The sequence below is a fragment of the Felis catus genome, chromosome B4 (assembly GCF_018350175.1).
Source record: "Felis catus isolate Fca126 chromosome B4, F.catus_Fca126_mat1.0, whole genome shotgun sequence".
Taxonomy (NCBI): Eukaryota; Metazoa; Chordata; class Mammalia; order Carnivora; family Felidae; genus Felis; species Felis catus.
In genome coordinates, this window is record NC_058374.1 from 73,405,184 (window position 1) to 73,425,252 (window position 20,069).

The 20,069-nt window shown below is 41.5% G+C and overlaps 1 protein-coding gene across 2 annotated transcripts in view; it reads right to left on the reverse strand.

The window, feature by feature from the left end:
- SLC38A1 (solute carrier family 38 member 1) overlaps positions 1–20,069 on the reverse strand; it is a 69,841-nt gene that overhangs the window by 20,550 nt on the left and 29,222 nt on the right. The gene's annotated exons all lie outside the window — the stretch shown is intronic.

Here is a 20,069-nt window from a genome sequence, read left to right on the forward strand (position 1 = left end):
AATGACCATGTGACTTTAGGCAACTTGCTCAATTTCTCCCATCCCTAGATTCCTTACCTATAGCATAGACACAGGCTCAATGATGTCTAAGGTACTTTTCATCTAATTACTCTAATTACTCTGTGGCTACTTTTGAATCTATACACTGGACCACAAAGATAATCCACTGTTTTTTGCACCTGGTACCTTACTCTTAAAGAAAAAGCACTTCTTTTAACTGATGGGGAAACTTTGATAAGAAAAATAAAAAGACTTTTTTGAATGACTACCTCATGTTTTTGTTTTAGTACATCCGGCTCATTATCAAACCCTCCTCAAGAAAAAGCACAGTTAAAATGATGCAGGAGATTACACAGATTATTTCTGAATCATCTGGTTCATATTTAGTAATTGAAAATAAAGCCTATTTACTAAAAAGAAAAAAAATTCTAGTCCCCGTAGTGAAACCACTCACTTTCCTGAGGTAGGGAAATATAACCTTAGAACCATACGTTACTGCAGTTGATTCAACGTTTGAGTAATTAAGGCAATGATTTTTCTAGCAAGTGCCATTGAGAGGTACTTGGCACATCATGTGTGGGCTCTCTCTTCCCAACCCTTCCCCCACCTTGCACACCCTCTGAACCACTGCCCTTGGGCCCAGCTCAGATGTCACCTCCTTGGGTGCCTTCCCTTGCCCCAGGCAGAAAGACAGCTCTGTGGCTCTCTCTTGTCTTATATCTCTCATGGCAGTTTGCTTCTCTTGTGTGCAGTGTGGCCATCAGGAGATAAGTGGGGACTACAGAATGGTTAACTGCAAAGTAGATGGAATGCCAGAGATTGGCCACAAAACATAAAAGAGGGACAGAGCTCAGTAGAGGTAAAACAAAACACTGGGAGAAATAATAGAAAAACCTAACACTTTGGGTGAAGACCAAACTGACCAGCCAATAAAAAGGGGAATTTAGGTTAAGATAGGATTGTAAGAAAGTGCATTCAGACACAGATTGACCTAGCTAAGATCCTTGAGTAGGAGGGTGATTAAGAGGGTAAGTCCCTTATTATCTATTCTGGCTGAGGGACTCGAGAAATAGATAGTTTCTCAAGAAACTGAGAGCAAGCATTTATTAACCAATCCAGTAGTTTTGAGATATGGTAATGGAACATGATTTTATATGCTCTGTCAGATAGGAAGATATGGGACACAATTGTGGTATGACTTTTCTTTCATCTTGAAGAAATAAACAATATTTATTTTAAAGAAGCAAGCTATGAAATTCACTCAGAGCTCACTCATACTTTTTGGGACACTGAACACACACTGGCAACTCCTACGTGAGCATGCAACAAGCCACAGAGAAATTCTGTGTGACACAGAATAGCATGGACTTCCAGTTGGGGACAGGATAGATGTCATTTTAGGAATCGCCATGGAGTGACCGACATGTCCCCCATTGAGTCTGTTCTCCCGCAACTGACCTGGGGAGGAGAGGGGATATTGCCACTGAGCCCCAGGCTAATGAGTAAAGAGCATGGCCTTGCAGGAACTATGTGCCTAGCAGGCGAGAGACTTACCAACGTCTACATAATGATTAACCAAAGGCCCTAAGCCTAGAAGAACTGGGTATTTATTAGCAAAAGAAACATTATCAGGAAACATCGGTTACTCAGCTAAGTAGCCCCTGGGACCACATGGTTCTCACACATGGTTGCCTCTTAACATGTTCTACTTGGTTGAATCTCTTTGTAGGCGATGCTCGGCTGGCCTGTGGCCCTTGGCAAGAAGAAAAGAATTTCTTCATAAACTCCTATCACCTCTTTTTCTTTTGCAAGTGGGAGAAAAGTGTTGGTCAGGGAAGATATTAGCAGGGAGTTCACCTATTTTTTTCCCCACACTGAACAGCAGCACAGCGAGGTCCTCCCATGGTGAAGGAAACGACCCTCCCACTCCCATGTTTAAGAGACATAGCATTGCACCCCCACAAAAAGACCTGTAGTAAGAGCCTGACAACCTCTGCCTTTAACCACCCAGTCTCTAAGACTATCTTCTCCATTCCTCCCAAAATATAAATCTTCCCTTCGAAAACTGAAAACTAACATAAAACAAAGCCCTTTTTCTATCAGGTCATAAGAGACAAATTCTGTATGTAAAATGTTAAGACTGCTTTAGGCTGTAAGAGAATCTGGTGGTATTCACAGAATTAAAATTTAGAGAAGGACACCTTCTTGTCTAGATTCTTAGAAACACTAAGTTGTATAACTGGCTGTCATAGATCCTAGAATAGTGTAAGGGGATCCAGAGATGTCAAAGACACAAAACATAACATCAACAAGAGTAGGAAGAATGAGTTGGGAGAGAATGTAATGACTTATTTGAACATTTCTCCTGTCTTGAGCATTGTGATTGTGCCTCTGTTTGTCCAGTTAGATATTTGTATACAGTTGTGGTTTGTTGGAAGAGAAATATAAGCTGGAATTCGTGTTCTGAGAGGAACATGTGATGCATTGTTTTCGTCTCATGTGGATATCTAGACACACTTCTCATATTGACCAAAAGTTTTAACATGGTTATGGCAAAAGCTGCATGCTGAAAAAGGTGTTCCGGTGGGAACTAAACCTCAGCAATAGGAACTGAGCTGTCAGTGTTGATATTTCAGTCTTATGTTTAGCCTTGAAGAGAAGGGGATTCAGAACATGTGACTGGCTGGACATGGGCACTGGGGAAGCAGTGGCAGGAGAGTTCTCTTGTTAAGAATGTGGTCAGGAACTTCTGAGAACCCTTGTGTCATTAACACTTTGAAGATATGTATGGTGTGGGGACATCCTCGGAGAGTTTGTGTCCCCTGAGAAGAAAGAGGCCTGTTAGGAAACAATTCTAGACTCCTGGATCAGGGAGACAGCTTAGAGGCCACCCTGTCCAGCTTTGCACCCAGCACAGGAAACATCTATGCTCCATCCAACACACAGACATCCAGATCTATAGAGTTATCTTACAGGGGACACATATGCAACCCATCGTGTTTCTGGAAAGTGCCATGCACGGGAACTGAGGCTGAGCTGAAACTACCGCTGCTATTTCCACCCTTGGGTCCTCATTTCATCCTGTAAACCTACTTGAATCTGCTTGAAACCCTCTCCCACCAAACGGTCCATCTGATGGGCACTCATTTTAAGACTGTACCCTTTGACCCAAACCTCTCCAGTTCTTCCAGCTTTTGTCCTGTGATGGAGTGCTCAGGCTCTACATCTCAGTCATGGTCCAGTTCCTCCACTGTACTTTTTAATGGCTGTATGCCAAGAAAAGCACAATGCTGTCACCTCAGTTTCGGGCCCAACAGTACAAAGCATGTTAAGATTATTAACTTGAGTTGGACATCATGCTTTCTTTAAGGCAACCTATTTCAGTGTTTGTTTTTATGGTGGCCATGCCACATTCTTCATTCTTGAGCTTCTGCTGTAAACTGCTATTAGGCTACTCTTCCTGGTTCTATCCTATGTACTTTTTTTGAAAGCTAAGTGCAGGACTCTGCACTTATTTCCACCACATTTTAGCTTTCCAGTCTTGTGACATCTTTTAGAATCGTTGATCCTTTCTCCTTATGTGCCAACTACCTCATCAAGCTTCATATCTTGAATTTGCCTTCATCCAAGTCACTGGTACCAACTTTGAATAGAACAAGACCATCTAGAAAATGGCCCACCATCCAGTCAACTGCTCAAGCCAGAAACCTGGGAGTCACCCTTGATCTTTTATCTACCCTCTTATCCCTCATACCTAATTCACTGGCAAATGTCCTATCACTTCTACCTCCAAAACATATCCTAAATCCATATGCTTTTTCCCCCCAATCTCCATGGCCACTACTCCAATCCAAGTCACTATCACCCATAATTTCTGGGCAATTACAGTAGTCTCTATCTGTCTCCTGTTTCTTCCCCCAATGATCCATCCTCTACCCAAGCACCCAAGTAATCTTTTTATTTCATTGCTTTATTATGTTCCTCCATTACTGGACAGGCCATGACAGTTTAATCTGGAGTCATGGCCTATCCTCTTTGCCTGTTTACATACAATACCAAACGAAGCACACTCTCAGCTAAGAATAAGTGCATTTACAAAATATTAGAATCTCATTTGTAAGTCATGTGAGATTATGCCAAATGTCCTGCTAAAATCAAGATACACTTTGCCTAAGACAGTCCTGTGACCTACTAGTTCACTGTTGTCTCAAAAGATGAAGCTAGTTTAACACAACTATTTAGGAAAACACTACTGGCCTCTGTGGAGCAATATTTTCTGCGGTATTTGCACATAAACAAGCTATTTAATAAATTGCCCTAGAATATTACTTGGGATCTACTTTTTACCACTTCTGAAAGCTGGGATGAAACTTGCCTGTTTCTAGTTCTCTGGCAATACTACCGTTCTCCATGGTCCACGATATATTTACTGTATTTGGTGCAAGAAAATTTTGACTCCTACCTTAAACAGTAACATCTAAACATCTATTTCAAAAACATTTATTGATTGTTTTGAATCACATTGATAAGACAGTAATTCTTTGTTCTTCCATAACTTACCCAAAGATTACATGGGTGACCTTATAATAATTTCATTTCTTAAAGCACTGTATGCTTAGAAAATGGAAAACCATGAGAATAAACGGAACCAAAACATTCAAGGCAATTGAAATGTTCTATCCCATGACTGTGGTGGTGATTTCACAACTGGATTTGGGCAAACTTATCAAATCCTATCCTTTAAATTGGAAAATTTTGTTGTATATAAACTATACCTAAAACAAAACAAAACAAAGGACCAACGCCACATCACTTTAAGGATGATGAGATTATCTTTTAAAAGCCTAGCTGAATAACAAGAAATCATATGACACACTCCCCACCCAGCACCAGAGCCCTGGAAAGAGGTGGAGATGAGGCAGCAGTCACTGCTGCGGATCCAGAAATAGCACTGATGGGGGTGTGCAGAAGGGGGTGTTCGGGGCTGCCGTGCAGGTGAGCGCTTTCAACTCCTCCAGGACCCACCCACTCCTCTTAAAACATAAGGGAACCCTTCCCAATTACTCTCCCCACATTACTCTCCCTGTCCTCTTCCCTTGCCAAAGTTTAAGGCAGCTGTCCTGAGACTTTAATGCTCTATACAGATCTCCTTAGGATCTTGTTAAAATGAAGGTTCTAACTCAGTCGGTCTGGGGTGGGACCCGAGATTCTGCATTTCTCCCAAGCTACCAGGTATTGTGGATGCTGCTGGTCCAGCACGTATCTAAATCTGCAAGCTCTGGCCCTGTGGCATACACCATTCAGCGTTTCTGTTTCTCACAACCGCTGAACTGGTGCTGCATCGCCTGCCACACTGTCTGGGTGAGGGGCCATGCCAGCACCACAACGTGATTAGCTGTAACACGGACCCCATGGCTGTCCAGGTGAGACTGCAATGAAGGGAAGCATTTACAGCTGAATCATTATTGTTCCCGTGGGACACTGACTGGCTCTCAGTGTGAATGCAAGGTCTGGTTGACTTCCTCAGGGCATTAGGGCACCACTTACTTGACCAACATGTGTATTTTTAAGTGATTTTCAATGCCAGACCTCTCCCCCCGACCCCACCCCCCAGCCAGGTCTCTTTCCTTCCAAAAGGGATCTGAGGCTACCACACTTTTTAATTCTTCCTCTTCTAAACCAGGTTAAAAGTATAAAACTTTTGGGGCACCTGGGTGGCTCTGTCGGTTGAGCGTCCGACTCTTGATTTTGGCTCAGGTCATGATCTCACCTTTTGAGTTCGAGCCCCACATCGTGCTCTGTTCACTGACCATGTGGAGCCTGCTTGGGATTCTCCCTCTGCCCCTCCCCTGATCGCACTCTCTCTCTCTCTCTCTCAAAATTAATTAATTTTTTTAAAAAAGCTTAAAACTTTTACTGTCCTCATGGCTAGAACAGTCCATATAAAAACTCCCAGCACTGGAAGAAAAGTAGTCTTTAGAATTAGTCTTGCTTTTACCTACCATCATCTCCCGCCAAATCCACAGCCCCTCTCTCCAAAACTCAGAGACATGTAAGCTGGTTGAGGCAGAATACTTACAAGAAAATTTAAAACTCCAATACAAGGGAATTGGACAAACTGTAGGAAACATATTGTTTTCTGGCCCGCCATCTTTCTCCAGTCCTTATCCTTATTACTGGTCTCTCCCTCACTCTCTTCTACCCCTTCCCTTGGTCCTACCTTTCCAAACTGTCTCCCCCTTCCTGTCTTCCCCCTCTCCACTTTTCCCTCATCTCTAATCTCCACTAACTCTCCCTACTCTTCCATCCCCTCCCTGCAAACTCCTCCGAAGGGAAGTATCAAAATGAGGTGAGTAAGGATTTAAAAACACAGAGAGCAGAGCGCTAGCTGGGGATGAGGGAAGGGTTGGGCAGCATGGAGAACCCAACTGAGGAGGAATTGAAAGTGTTACCCATCTGTGTGGTTAGATAGAGCTCAGTTTCGGGGGGTTTCCAGCTAGTGTGACAGAGAGCCAGTGGAGAAGGGAATTTTAGCGTGTGGGAAAGAGAGGGGTTTTCAAGTGAAGGGCTTGTGACAGCTACATGGGACAGGAAAAGCAGCACAGTCCAGAGGTTCTCCATGACAGTAGAGGACAGGCACAGTGGCAATATCCAAGGGAGGAGCCTGGAACTGGAGGGGGCTGTGGTCAGTAGTAGGATGTCCGGCGGGTAACTGCAGAGGTAGGGTGGTGCATGCCAGCAGAAGGAGACAAGAGGAAGGATTGTCTATTTAATGAGAGCCCAGATGGAAGGAGACATCCCTGAAAGTGAGGAGAGAAGAATGAGGTGTCTGAGTCCCTAATTCAGTGAAAATTTTAAATATTTTGGAAAATTCAAAATTATCTTTCGTATACAAATGCATTTCCTAGAACTTTAATAGGGACTCAATATAATTACTAAAACACTTCACTGATCATTACCAATAATAAATTTAGCATATTTCCACTATGCCAGGCCTACACTAAGCCCTTTTTTTATTAAATATTTCACTTATGGGTAGTACTATTACTACTTTACAGATAAGGAAATCGAAGTTCAGAGAGGGTAAATATTTGTCTAAGGTCACACAGCTGGCATCAGAGCCCCAAACCCTCATAGTCTGATTCCAAAGTCCTTACCCACTATGCTATATTGTCTGCCAAAGTCAAATGTCCACAGAAGAATGAGAGTATAAAAGGTAAAACCTGGGGCGCCTGGGTGGCTCAGTCGGTTAAGCGTCCGACTTCAGCTCAGGTCACGATCTCGCGGTCCGTGAGTTCAAGCCCCGCGTCGGGCTCTGGGCTGACGGCTCAGAGCCTGGAGCCTGTTTCAGATTCTGTGTCTCCCTCTCTCTGCCCCTCCCCCATTCATGCTCTGTCTCTCTCTGTCTCAAAAATAAATAAACGTTAAAAAAAAAATTAAAAAAAAAATAAAAGGTAAAACCTAAGCAAAGACAAAAAAACTTGGAATGAAATATGCCACAATGTTACCAGAGCCTGTTCTAACAGTGAGACTCTAGGTGATTTCTTTACACTTAATTTATTTTATGTACTTTCAAAATGGTCTTTTTTTTTTTATTTTTTTTTCAACGTTTTTATTTATTTTTGGGACAGAGAGAGATAGAGCATGAACAGGGGAGGGGCAGAGAGAGAGGGAGACACAGAATCGGAAACAGGCTCCAGGCTCCGAGCCGTCAGCCCAGAGCCTGACGCGGGGCTCGAACTCACGGACTGCAAGATCGTGACCTGGCTGAAGTCAGACACTTAACCGACTGCGCCACCCAGGCGCCCCCAAAATGGTCTTTAATGATTATCTTACTTTTACAGTAATAGTATTAAAATGAAAAATATTTCAAATGATAGTATTATTATTCGAAACTTTTTTTGCGAGGGAGGGGGAAGAGTTGCATTTGTTTAAACCCCCAAGGTCATTCATTAATATTGTCCCTATTTCATTTAAAGAGCTCACAAAATACTTTAAAGGAGCAGCGGGGCTCCTGGGTGGCTCAGTCAGTTAAGCATCCAACTCTTGATTTTTTCAGCTCAGGTCATGATCCCACAGTTCATGAGTTCGAGCCCTGCACTGGGCTAACAGAATGGAGCCTACTGGGATTCTCCCTGTCTCTCTCTTTGCCACTTTCTTGCTCATGTGCTCTCTTTTGTTCTCTCTCTCTCAAATTAAATACATAAACATGAAAAAGAAAAGGAAGGAAGGAAGGAAGGAAGGAAGGAAGGAAGGAAGGAAGGAAGGAAGGAAGGAAGGAAGGAAGAAAAGAAAAGAAAAGAAAAGAAAAGAAAAGAAAAGAAAAGAAAAGAAAAGAAAAGAAAAGAAAAGAAAAAGAAGCAAAAATGTAAATATTCAATCCCAAAGTGCACTTTTTATCATTAGATCCTGATTGACTTTCAACATTCTAAGGAGCAGAGGACCAGCACACCAGGTCTGATAGCATGCAACTATTTGTAATATTTACACATTAAACTAGGGAATGAAAGGGATGGTTTTTAAAGGCTGAGCCAGGAACAGGCAGGGATAAATTCTTTGTACAATTCCTTCCATTTATTTCCTCGTAGGTAAGTCTAAATTGGTACAAAGTTGCTCTTAAACTAACCTCACTGCTGGTTAAGTATTTTGTTTTGTCTAATGAAAGAAATATGTCTCACTGATGACCAAATCAAATAATATCTAGTAAAATCCTAAAAAAAAAAAAAAAGAAGTATTGAAAAGAGGTATGCAGATAGAACTTGTTGGTTTAGTTAGTGCTTTAAGAGGTAAAAAATTTAGGAGGAGGTCTGACTTTAAATGAGGAAGCTGTACTGGTAAGAAAGAAAACTGTGCACCACCACCACTTCCTGTTTTTGCCTCCAGTCCTTAGAGGGGGTTGTGGGTTTATGAGCTCTCCCTTTATAACTTGACATGTCCTCCTTCCTCTTCTTCCACTCCACAAGAAAAACTAGCTTCCTTTCCCCTCAAACCTAGATCCTTACTTTTCAAAGTGATGCCCTCTTTATCACATTCTTAAAATGTATCTCCTGAGTGACAGAAAATGCCATTAAATAAAGGTGTGTGCTGTTTTGGGTGGGTATTTTGGACTTCCACTCCAGCAGGAATGGTGGATCTGGAGCTTCATTCATACTTTCCTACTCTTTTTTTTTTTTTTTTTTTTTATGTTTATTCACTTGAGAGAGTGAGAGAGAGAGAGAGAGGGAGGGAGAGAGGGGGAGGGGCAGTGAGAGGGAGACACAGAGTCCCCAGCAGGCTCCAGGCTCTGAGCTGTCAGCACAGAGCCCAACATGGGGCTCAAACCAATGAACTACAAGATCGTGACCTGAGTCGAAGTCGGAGGCTTAACCTACTGAGCCACCCAGGCGCCTCCCTCTCTTTTTTTTTTTTTAATGTTTATTTCTTTATTCTGTAAGGTGGGAGTGAGCAGATGAGGGGCAGAGAGAGAGAAAGAGAGAGAATCCCAAACAGGCCCCACATTCAGGGCAGAGCCCTATGTGGGGCTCTATCCCACGACCATGAAGTCATGACTTGAGCGGATGTCAAGAGTCAGACCCAAGGGGCGCCTGGGTGGCGCAGTCGGTTAAGCGTCCGACTTCAGCCAGGTCACGATCTCGCGGTCCGTGAGTTTGAGCCCCGCGTTGGGCTCTGGGCTGATGGCTCAGAGCCTGGAGCCTGTTTCCGATTCTGTGTCTCCCTCTCTCTCTGCCCCTCCCCCGTTCGTGCTCTGTCTCTCTCTGTCCCAAAAATAAATAAACGTTGAAAAAAAATTAAAAAAAAAAAAAAAAAAAGAGTCCCAAAATAGACTGAGCCCCCCGGGTGCCCCCCCATTATTCTGTTTCCTTGGTAACAATTCACATTTAAGGAGAGATGGAAGAGTTCAGAGGACTACACCAGGGGCTTGTTCCCCTCCCTCCCCAGCCCCACCACCAATCACACTGTCATCCTAACAAGTTCCTTAGCCTCGTGAGTTCTTAAGTTTCTTTACCTATAAAACAGGAATGATAACTAGGGGTTGTTCTAAAGATCCCATGACACACGTATACTTTATAACTAGCTTTTTTTTTCTAACTCTTAAAAAAAGTAAAAGCTATTCTCAGTCAGCAAGCCACGCAAAAAAAAGAGGCTGCAGGTCAAAAGAGGTTTTGGTCAGTATGTTGTAGTTTGCCAACCCCTGGTTATAGACGTAGATCACTGATACGAAGTACCTGATGTGAGGTGAAGCTTGTGGTCATAGAACAAGGCAAAACTAACTGGACCCACACCAGGGCGGTTTTCCACTCTACTAAACCAACTACCACTCTGAGTAGTAAAAGTTCAAGCTAACTCGGAAATCCCAATTTCTGAACTATGCTGACCTGCAGTGCGGGTACACATCTGGGCTACTGCAACCCAGGAAAGTGAATGAAAAGGCCGTGTGCATCATGAAGGTATTCACACCGGTAAGACCTTAGAGAGTACACTTAAGTTGCCTCTTGCAGGCTACGAAAAACACAGTGCTACAAAATAGAGGCCATGCTCTTCTCCTTGGGTCCTCGTCCTTGCCCGACAGCAGGTGCAACTCAGCGTCGATAGGACGGAGCCCACTCTCCGCACATACTCTTGCGCCCGCGTGCTGCACACACACGCCCACCTCTCTGGGGCCCCGAGAACTGCCTTCTCGGAACCCCTTATCAGACACATCTTAGATGACTCACCAACTAAGCATAACTGCTCAACTTTTAAAAACAATGGGTGGGACTCCTCTCCTACGCTTGCCAACGCTCTCCGTTTAGAAAAGAGGCACTCGTTTTAAGCACAACATTAACCACTTTCCTATTTCCCTATTTCTGAAAAGCTTCTTAATGCAGTGCATTTCAATAGAGTTCAATGGCACTGCCACTGTCCTTTCTACATGTATTTCAAATGTTGGCAAGCCTGAATGTGCCACTTCGCCCCTTCCAGCATTATTATTCCCAAACAAGAGGCTCTGATGCCAGTGATTTTCCCTGCCAGCTGAAGGGCAACAATTTTCTCTTCAGATCATTTCTAAGGAACGGTGACTATAACTCAAAGAATTTTAAAAACAAGTAACTGATTGACAAGAGGGTAGATGAATGTGACTATACGGATGGGCCTCCCAGGATCACTGGAAGAGCAGAGCTTCCCTATTGACTTCCTCTTTAATCGCATCATTTTTGTATCACAAGATCCAGCGTTGTCTCTCTCCTCAAGAGGCAAGGAACTGCCGGCTTAGGAGCGCACAGGGGAAGACAACTTAACATTTACAAGGAAGAACCTGATAAATAGCCACACAGACCATCTTCATTACTGCTAAGAGCAAAGTGACCCTCTTGGCGAGTGTGATTCATACTTTTGGGAATCTACATAAAGTAACGAAGCAATGGCGGTTCTTGAACGTGCAGAGTACATATTTGTGAAGCTGTGCTGCAATCTCACCCGACCTCATAGAATTTGCTGGAAAAGATGCAGACTTCAGAGCTATGCTGAGGCACTTATGTAAGCCTTATGCAAGCCTCCTGATATCAGGAGAAGCCCATTTTTGGTGACAGGATAATAATGATGAAACACCTGTAAGACATGAACAGGACTTAGGGCACTGTGCTGATGGGTCTCTGGTTCCAATTCCATTTCTGTCTTCCTTTATGTAGGCGAAGGCCCCTGGAAGTCTGATCTTGGTTTACAGAGATCCTTATATTTTAGATTTACCCTTACTGGCATGGCTATTTACTGGTATGTTTGTAAACACTGTAATTATAGGTAATACAACGTTGCATCTTTTTGGTGGAAGGATAATGAAAAAAACGCTCCACAAAGGTAAATATTAAGAAATAGACAGAGAGAATTCACCTACAATTGAGGCAAACACTCAACCACAAAGTGAAGGTAATTGCTGTAAACTAAAAATGACAATTACTGTCCTTTTTGCAAGTAGCAATTTAACAACAAATGCCCTTTTAGCAACGCAATACCAACCTCTTACAGTATTTAACAGCCTCTGAACTATTTAGAATTTTCACATGAAGGAGGCAATCCCAGGAAAGTAACCAAGTAATCACTTGTGGTGAGTCCCATGCTAACCTTGTTATTATCATTACATCTCCAAAGCCCATTTCAAATTTGAGGGTGAACTAAGGGTTTTGGTTGATATTTTCCCTCTGATAAGTCTGCAATAATTATGAGAGCCCTTGTTTTGCCCTAAAGCCTTGTTTTTTGTTTTGCAAAATCTAATTCTTATATATTCATTCATTCATTCATTCATTCATTCATTCATTTCAATGAAACTTTATTGAGCATCATCTTATATGCAAGCAACTATTCTAGATCTTGTCGGGGCAGAGGGGATGTTTGAACAAGGAAGAATTAGACATTAGTCCTGCTCTTGTAGGGCTCAGAGTTCAATTGGGAAGGTAAAATATATGCCTAATTAATGGAAGTAATACTTGTAATTAGAAAGGTAGAGATTACACTGGAAACACAAGAGAGGGAGAGCTTCCCCTACACATAGGAGGATCAGGAAGACATTTCTGGAGATAGCATCCAACTGGGCTTTACAGGCCTGCCTATTGGCATTCAGCAGCAGAGACGGGCACGGGAATAGGGAGGTGAAAAAAATCAAGGTGACGAGGACAGTGCAGGTGACCTTTACAGAAAAGAAGGGGATTAGTGTAGCTGAAAGGGAGGCAATCTAAAGGGAGATGGGGTTGAAAATATAGTTTGGAACGGGTGGCACAGCACCAACGGCTTATTCTCGCTCTCGTGGTCTAAACATCAACACTGAAAATCTGTTTTTCCTCAAGTTTTCTGTAGGCAAGAGGGAAGAAAAAAAGCCTTATTGCATTGGTTTTAAGTTCTCTAAAACACAAAGTTTTTTTCCAACTAGATTCGTCCCCCAAAAACACATGGTAGAAAAGAGAATACAGGGGCATCTGGGTGTCTTAGCTGGTTAAGAATCCAAATCTTGGTTTCAGCTCCAGTCATGATCTCATGGTTCATGAGTTCAAGCCCTGCATCAGGCTCTGTGCTGACAGCTTGGAGCCTGCTTGGGATTCTCTCCCTCTGTGCCCTTCCCCCACTAGCATTCTCTCTGTCTCTCACAGGATAAATAAACTTTACTTTAAAAAAAAGAGAGAGAGAAAGAAAATACAAAGAGTGTAAACTTTGCACTTCTGCTCCACCCTAGACCCCGTGTCACTCTCCAGAAGTATCCCCTGTCCACAGCTTGCTTATGTGCCCTCCCGACTAGTCTGTAAGGTATATACGTATACAGTCTCCCTCTCTGCTCACTTCCACCCAGCATTCAGGTTTTTTCACATAATAATATTCCGGGGAAATTTTTCCACACCAGTACATATAAATCTAGTTTACTCTTTGACATAGTAGCCTAATATTTTATTTTATAGAACTACTATGATTATGTAAGCAATTCCCTAATAATGGACTTGGCATCATCTGACATTGCTAGTCCTTGTGTTTTAATTCTCAGGAAGAAAATTTAAATCTTTGGAAGGAATTAAATCCAAGGGCTCATGAAGACAGTGGGGAATCTTAAATAGCCACATGAGACCAAGTCAGGTGTAGATATGACAAATATGAAGCAGTTCAGAAGTTATATTGGTTTTATAATATACTTTAGGCATATATTTTACTGGCTGTGACCAGGAACTTGACCACTGCTGACCTATAATTTGGTGCATTTGATATTACAGAACTATTTCCATTACAATGGTTCTTTTCGAAACAGTAAAATAATCCAGGAATACTGACAGATTATACAAGATGACTTTATTTTTTTTCTTCTAAGATTTTATTTAAATTCAAGTTAGTTAACATATAGTATTGGTTTCAGAAGTAGAATTTAGTGATTCATTACTTACATATAACACCCAGTGCTCATCACAACAAGTGCCCTCCTATACAAAGTGATTTTAAAGCTAAAATATTAACTTGCTAGTATCTATTGATAAGAATAAAATTTCTCTTGTGATGTACAGTAATAATGCAAATTTGGTTATGGAAGAGGCATCACTAAAAGGCAGTATAGTGTTTTGTCCCTTTTTGTTTTTAATGTTTATTTTTGAGAGAGAGAGCACACAAGGAGAAGAGGGGGGTGCAGAGAAAGAGGAGGACAGAGGGTCCAAAGCAAGCTCTGTGCTGACAGGAGAGAGCCTAATGTGAAGCTCGAACTCATGAACCATGATATCATGACCTAAGCTGAAGTCAGACACTTTAATAACTAAGCCAGCCAGGCACCCAAGCAGTATATAGTTTTAGTTTTATAGTATATAGTTTTAGATCACACAGGTTCTAGAGTCAAGAAAGCCTGGATGGAACCCTGGTTCCCCAACTTGCTAAGTAGTTATTAAGCCTCAGTAAAATGGAGCTAATACTTCTGAGTGGTGATGAAGATTAAATGAGATAATATGGCAAGTAGAATAGTGTTCAATAAATGTTAACCATTATTTAGTGACTACCTAATTAATACTTCAGCAAATACTTACTATATAGTGCTACTGAATACCAGGTGTTACATTACTGGTACTCTCTTCGTCTCTTTCTCTCCCTCACACACACACTCACAACATACACACCCACACCCACACACCCACACACTCTCTCATAGCAGCCCTATGAGGTTGGAACAGTACATAATCTTCTTGCATGCCACTTTTCAAAGTGTTTTTAGCTATTTATCTTTTGTATCCTTACAGCCATAGAAAATAGAAAACAAGACTCAAAAAAGTCTGGAGTTGTAATGAACCATACTAAAATTTAAACTATTGTCTACATAGATTGTTATGTTGTTTTAGAATTATATTTCAAACAGATGGTTTAAAAACGCACTGTTTACAATAAATGATGACATCATTGAGCTCTCAGAAGTATCATGAATTACATTCTCCTTTTTCGTGGTTTTATACCTAAGGGCTACATTATTAAAATAATAATAAACAATAACACCTGCTAAGAAGTTATGGGAAAACATAAAGCATTTATTGCTTTGTCAGATTCTGTGTAGTTTAATAAACCTCTCATTTACCTACTACTATGAGATGATACGTTCTAAAGACATTAACTTTCTATATAATGTATGCCTTTAATAGATATCTTTAGAAATGTAACTTTCCCGTTTTGGGCCAGAGTAAGGGAGACGGTAAAGTGAAATAAAAACAAAACCTGCCATTCTTACATGCCAATATTTACTTTTGATGCCACTTTGTAAGGAGAAACTATGTAAAAAAAAAAAAAATCAGTGGTAGAACAGGAAGTTACGGTGGAAGATTCTTCAGCACCCATTGCATTTTCCTAGGATACCCACTCTTAGGAAAACTCAATTCAGTGGGTGCCTTTTACCCTGAGATACTTGTGCCTCAGCACATCCCCAAACGGCTGCCTCTGGGTACGGCCCCGTTTTGTTTCCAACAGAGAACACCTACTGTCAGAACAACGGTCAGCTGAGATTCCCCATTCCCATACCTCCTGTTCCTCAGATGGAACTGTATTCTTACAACAGGGCAGAGTTCGCCGAATCCAACTGAATCAGATGTGTGTTAAACAGGGATGACAGCCATTATGGTTAGGTCAAAAAAAAAAAATGAGCCCCAAACTCATCCAAGAAAAAGAAATCACTCCCGCAAGTTTTCAGATGACTCCAGTGAAGAGCTCCGCACCCAGCCTCAGGGAGACTCGGAGGAGCCTTCCGGGTGCTTTTCTAAAGAAGTTTGGACAGGCTTGGACTCTTTTTCCATGTTGGCTAATATGAGTCTGGAACAGGGCCTTGTACCAGATGAAATATCTTGATCCTGCCAACTGCTTCTTGGCTTTGAGCAGCTGTAGGAGCAGCTGGTTTTACAACACAGAGTGAGTCCTTGTTCTACATTTTGTGAAAAACTTTAAGTTTGGGTCTTTATACAGCTACCTTCGTGAGCTTTCACTTGATGATTTGTTGCGCCCGCTTTTCATGCATCTTGCAAATAACCAAATGATCTATAATAATTTTATGTAGGGCAAGTCTTCCTGCAACCATAAGAGTCAAGTTTTTCCAGTTCTTTGCTTCAGTTGGAAACTAAAGAGTCATGAGACAAGAGATCAATTATCCCTGAATCACTATAATTAAAAGTCAACTGAATTCTAGGAATGGTAGATTGAATACAAGAACTTACTCCTGCTCCCTCCTAAGAGCATGAGAGGACAATAATAACAAAATTTCAGAACTGGAAAGCAGACAAAGCTGAACCTTAAATTAGCAGTGGAGAAAGCCAAGACCAATCTAATTTTCACCACAGAATTCTCAAAAGGCCCTGAGGGCATTACTGGAAATAGGGAACACTGGAAGGGATGAGCTAGAATAAAGGGGATCCTCAAGAGATAGTGAGATTCCCCAGACCAGGCCCCTGTTCTGTAAAGCTATGATTGCTCCCCCTCCATCTGGCAGAAGTATATACGTGAAGATACATTCTCTGGAAAGTATAAAATATAGGTCTCTGGGTGAGGGACTCAATACAACTTGTTGGGGAGTGGGTACTGTCAGGAAAGCTGGGATTCGGTGAACACATGCAAGTGAGATATTCACCACAAGCCCTACCCCCACCTTGGTTCCCAGAAAGATGGCAGAAATGCTCAGACCCTCCGGCAGGAGACAGGAAGATGCTGGGCAATCTGAAACAGCCAAAGAGTTACTGACACTGGTGGTTCCCCAAGTAAAGGGCTGTAGACAACCCCTTTAAGTGAAGCTATTGCCAACAAGCTCCCACTCACCTGTGCCGGGCTTGAATTAGGCTGGTTTCCCCCATCCCTTATTTTTAAATATAACAGACAAAGAAGGACCACCTGATATCTGAGGAAGGATTCCAAAATGAAAGATAGAGTCCAAAGCCAACAAACAAACCAAAAATGAACTTGCAACAGAGATACAATCAGCACAATTCAGACTGTGGGACCTCTATAGGACAAATGGCCCAGTTTCTTCAACAAATATATGGAATAGAATACAAAGGAGAGAGAGAATTGGGGGAACCTATAGATTAAAAGAAATTAGAACACATGTCAACCAATTGCACTATATGGACTTTATCTGAGTACTGATTTGGAAAATCCAATTGGTTTTTTTAAAATGAGATAAACAGGTGATTCAAATATTGTTTGGCTATTTGATGATATTAAGGAACTGTTGATAATTTTTAGGTACGACTATTATGGTTATGTTTTAGTAGTCCATTATGTATGTGTGTGTGTATATATATATATATATATATACACACACACATACACATATACATATATACACACACACACATATATATGCAATACATATATATATATGCAATAAATATACATATGTATACGTATGTAATACATATATGTAATACATATATATATATATAATGAGAAATATACTGAAATATTTATGGATGAAATGATATGAGAGCTGGGATTTGCTTTGAGAGAATCTAGGTGAGGTGGATGATTAAATAAGTGAGGCCAGGAGATGACGGGAACATGGGAATCTCATACTATTCTTTCTACTTTATGTTCAAAATTTTTCGTAAAAGAGGAAAACTGTCATTAGAATCCTTGGAGAATACACTGAAATCATAAAAAAAAATAACAGAATATCAAAAAAGAACATTCCAAGAATTTTTAAAAAGCTCCTATAAATAAAAAAATAATAGCAGAAATAATATTCAGTAAAGAGCTGGGAAAAAAATTTTCCAGAAACTACACATATTCCAGAAACTACAGAGAAAAATTATCGAAATGAGAATTTAAGAAAAGAATAAAAATTAGAGGACAAGTCCAGAAAGGTCCAGAATCTGGGGAGTAGTTCCAGAAAGAGTAAAAAGGGGAAAGAGGAGGAAGAAATTCATTAACACAATAGTGTATAAGAAAATGTCCCCTGGGGCACCTGGGTGGCTCAGTCAGTTAGGCTTCCTACTTTGGCTCAGGTCATGATCTCACAGTTTTTGAGTACAAGCCCCATGTCAGGCTCTGTGCTGACAGCTCAGAGCCTGGAGCCTGTTTCAGATTCTGTGTCTCCCTCTCTCTCTCTGTCCCTCCCTCCCTAGCCTCTGTCTCTCTCTCTCAAAAATAGATAAATGTTAAAAACATATTAGAAAATGTCCCCAAACTGAAGACCATGAACTTCCAAAAGAAAAGGATGTACCAACAGCCTGACACAATGGATGAAAACAGGCCCACATCAAGACACATTACTGTAAAGCTGCAGAACATGGGGGACAAAGAGATTCAACAAATTTCCAGAAACAAAATAAAATAAAACAAAAACCCTGGCTATACAAGGACCGGGAATCAGGAGGATATGGGACTTCACACCAGAAGAGACCGGAAAACAAGGGAGCAATACGTTCAAAATTCTGAAAGGAACTTACTGCCAATATAGAGTTCTATATCCAGCCAAACTGCCAATCAAAGGTGAAGTCAGAATAAAGTCATGTTGCAGACATGGAGGCCTCAAAAAATTATTTCTATTCATCCCTTCTCAGCAACAAAAGGAAGAACATTCAGAAAGAGGAAGAAATGGAACATGGGGAACAAGGGAAGGGATCTAGCAGAGAAGAGAGGTGAAGGGGATTCCCAGAATGGTGACAAAGAGAGATTCCAAACTAAAAGTCTGTTCTCTCTGTCTTGGTTCCCTCACCATCAAGCAGGGAAGTACTAATAGGACCTATCTCACAAACTTGCAAGGATTCAGCAGAGAACACTTAAGAATAGTACCTGCTACAAAGTAAGAGCTGCAAGAGTTGCTGTTGTTACCACCATCAAAGAATGGATCCTTCACTATGTTAAACATAGAACTAACTACTTGATATACTGCAGTAACTAAAAAAAAAAAAAAGTAAATCAATGTAAAACACATTTCTGAGCTGAACATATTTCCAGCTTTGGAATAACTAAAATTAGTCACAGAACCATAGGGTTTCGGAGGTTGGCAGGGTTCTGAGATTTTTCTAGGGCAATTTCCTTGTTTTACAGAATAGGAAACTGAAGCTCAGAGTGGCCAAGTCACTTGCTTAAGACTACACAGCCATTTAGAAGAGGAATTGGGACTAGCAGTCAGGTGTCTCCTGCCACTGCTCTGAAAACCACAAGCGCAGCTGCACAAGCCACCCCGTGGCATCCTCAGAGGGTCAGAATTCCACAGATACCAATAAAAAAATCGCCAGAGAAATATTTTGTCCAACTCTTATCATTTTACCCTAAAACCTGGCACCTAGCTCAAGATATACATAAACAGAAAGGCTACATAGAAAGATCCACCCAGGGCAATAAAGAGAAGAAGCTACAGTTGGATTTACTGAGTTGGATGGACAATAAAGAAGAAATGCATTGAATTCACTGTCCTATACAGAGTTTTAAGTCTAGGAAGGCCATCTTTAGTGATTTACACATAACAGTATTAATCACTAGAGGCACCTGGGTGGCTCAGTCGGTTGAGCGTCTGACTTCGGCTCAGGTCAAGATCTCGCGGTTCACGAGTTCCACGAGTTTGAGCCCCGCATCGGGCTCTGTGCTGAGAGCTCAGAGCCTGAAGCCTGCTTCGGATTCTGTGTCTCCCTCTCTCTCTGCCCCTCCCCAGCTAGTGCTCTATCTCTCAAAAATAAATAAAAACATTTTTTTTTTAATTTATAAAGAGTATTAATCCCTAGTGCTACTGACCAGTATGGCACAGCATGGCTGGACATCACTGATCCCTGAGTAATGGAATGGGTAACAATGTACTTTCACTGCAGTTTTCTAAGTCTTTCTAAAGGTATATACACAATTTGTAGGATTACTAGCCATTTCGGTCACTGCTTCCAAGCATAGATGATGCTCCTATCTAAACGACCCAGGGATACAGACTACTCAGCAAGGCCAACAAAGACGTGAGTGTAGTCTTGTGGGGAAAAGACTGGAAGAAGAGAATGTCCTCCTTGCCTCATCAGGCAAAACACCCCTGACACTCCTTAGAGGTTTGAGAAGGGAATCAGGCTGGGTGAGAATTTTCCTGGTATAAATTCTATGTCTGTTTTCATCTTGTTCCAACTAAA